Consider the following 3040-nt stretch of genomic DNA (forward strand, 5'->3'; position numbering starts at 1 on the left):
GAGCCGAGATGGCGCCACTGCACTCCAGCCTAGGCGACAGAGCAAGACTCCATTTCAAAAAAAAAAAAAAAAAAAAAGAGAAAAAAGAAAGAAAAAGAAAAAGGAGACCAAAACAAATGAGTAAACGGAAAAAAACTAACTCAGAAACAGCATATGAGATACAAGAAGATTTCCAAACTTAGGTAACTAAGATCTTAAAGGATATTATACTCATGAAACAATGGAATACTACCAAGGAGGAGTGGTCTCAGAATGAGAAAAACAGCTGGGAAGGGATGCTTGGAAATGAAGAATAGAAGAACACAGAAGAAGGCTGGGCATGGTGGCTCACGCCTGTAATCCCAGCACTTTGAGAGGCCAAGGCAGGCAATCACCTGAGGTGAGTAGTTCAAGACCAGGCTGGCCAACATGGTGAAACCCCATCTATACTAAAAAAAAAATACAAAAATTCACTGGGTGTGGTGGTGGACGCCTGTAATTCCAGCTACTCAGGAGGCTGAGGCAGGAGAATCAGTTGAACCCGGGACAGGGGGGTTGCAGTGAGCTGAGATCATGCCACTGCACTCCAGCAAAAGAAGAACACAGAAAAAAAATCAGCTGAAAGGTTGGGATATAAAACTGAGGTGATTAGGCTGGGCGCAGTGGCTCACTCCTGTAATCCCAGCACTTTGAGGGGCCAAGGCTGGCAGATCACCTGAGGTCAGGAGTTCAAGACCAGCCTGGCCACTGGCCAACATGGTGAAACCCCATCTATACTAAAAATACAAAAATCAGCCAGGCGTAGTAGTGCGTGCCTGTAATCACAGCTACTTGGGTGAACCTGGGAGGCGGAGGCTGCAGTGAGTAGAAATAGCACCACTGCACTCCCGCCTGGCCGACAGAGCGAGACTGTCTCAAAAAAAAAAAAAAAAAGATTGTCCAGAAAATAAAAGGGAAAAAATCTAAATTGGAAAGGAAAAATAAAATTAGAACACCAATCCAGGAGACTTATGAAGATAATGAGAAAATTATCAAAGAAATGATGCAAGAAAGTTTCCAGGAATTGAAGGAAATACATTTCCAGGTTGAAGAAACTTACCAAGTGTCTAATCTAGCTAATGAATAAAAAGAACTAAGTGGAGACACATTATCCTGAAATTGCAGAACCCTGATGATACAGATGGTCTTTTTTTTTTTTTTTTTTTTTTTTAAAGATAGGGTCTCACCCATCCAAGCTGCAGTGTGGTGGTGTGATCACAGCTCACTGCAGTCTCGAATTCCTGGGCCCAAGGGATCTTGCCTCAGCCTCTTGAATAGCTGGGACTACAGGTGCACATCACCAAGTCCAGCAAATATTTTAAGTTTTTGTAGAGATGAGGTCTTGCTATGTTGCCCAGGCTGGTCTTGAAATCCTAAGCTCAAATGATCCTTTCGTCTTGACCTCCCAAAACGCTGGGATTACAGGCATGAGCCACCATGCTTCGCACGGGAGGGTGAGGCTGGTCTTGAGCTGTGATTTCATCACTGCACTCCAGCCTGTGTGACAGAGCAAGACCCTATCTCTATTAAAAAAAAAAAAAAAGGTTAAGCATAGATCTTTAAAACTTGTAAGTGAAAAATGATATAGAACAGGTACGCTTGACTGAAATTTAGGAAACAGTTTTAAATAATTGTGATTTAAACAATTAAAATTTTACAAACTTGGCTTTCATATATAAATTCTGCCCTAATCCTCAACCAGCTTCAATTCAATTCAATTCACACCTGAGCGCCTATAGGAAGCCATACTTTGGACATGCACAGTAAGGGTCTTGCCTTCAAAGAGCACTCCTTACTGAGGGAGGTGACTGCTTTGGTTCCTGCAAGGACACACGTGTGTACAAGGGAAGGCTCAGTGCTGCCTGAGAGAGCCATGCCGAACACACGCTAGGCCCCCACCGCTCTGAGCCCATTGATTTCTCACCGTAGAAGATGCTGCCTTCCTCACTCCTGCCCACTGTTTTAGATACTGCATGGGTGCTGGGGAAACATAAATGCAAGAGAGGCTGCTCTCAAGATGCCCACGCAGGCTGGCTGCAGGAACGGCCAAGGCAACGGGCCCAGAACATTCTTCCCACACGGCTGCCGGCTGGCCTGAAGCCTGAGTGGAGGTTGCTGCACGCTGTGTAACAGTCGAGTGAGCAACTGTATCGTTTCGTCAGCCGCTTTTTCTACAAGTTATGTTAGACCTTTGGGAGAATTCCCCTTGAGACGCCAGGGCCGGGCGTGGTGCACTAAATGATGCGCCCACTGTGTGCTAACCGCTGGAATCCGTGGATCTGCTTCCTTACGTGGCAAAAGGGACTTTGCAGACGTGATTAAGGACCTGGAGATGGGAGTAGTTTTCAGGATTATCCAGGGGTTCCCAGAGTACTTACAGCAGGCCTTAGGGAGGGAGGGAGGCCAGAGGGAGGAGATGAGGGGGTGGAAGCAGAGGCTGGAGTGATACTGGGCCATGAGTCAAAGAATGCTGGGCCTCTAGAAGCTGGAAAGGGAAGGACATGGATTCTCCCCGGAGCCGGCTGCGGGAACACCGTGGCTGCGGGACCACCACGGCTGCCATCTCATTTTCTTAATTTAATTTTTTTTTTTTGAGACAGAGTCTTGCTCTGTCCCCCAGTGGCGTGATCTCAGCTCACTGTAACCTCTGCCTCCTGGGTTCAAGCGATTCTTCCGCCTCAGCCTCCCCAGTAGCTGGGATTACAGGCACCTGCTACCACGCCTGGCTAATTTTTTTTGTATTTTTAGTAGAGACAGGGTTTTGCCATGTGGGCCATGCTGGTCTCGAACTCCTGACCTCAAGTGATCTGCCAGCCTCGGCTTCCCAAAGTGCTGGGAGTATAGGCCTGAACCACTGCGCCCAACCTTTTTTTTTTTTTTTTTATATTCAGTATTTCAATCTTTCATCCTTTCTAGAGTACAGGGAAACAATCACAGCTCACTGCAGCCTTGACCTCCTGAACTCGAACGATCCTCCTGCCTCAGCCTTTGAGTACACAGGTGCATGGCACCATTTCCAGCT

Source organism: Mandrillus leucophaeus, unplaced genomic scaffold (assembly GCF_000951045.1).
Source record: "Mandrillus leucophaeus isolate KB7577 unplaced genomic scaffold, Mleu.le_1.0 Scaffold237, whole genome shotgun sequence".
In the NCBI taxonomy this organism is placed as follows: Eukaryota; Metazoa; Chordata; class Mammalia; order Primates; family Cercopithecidae; genus Mandrillus; species Mandrillus leucophaeus.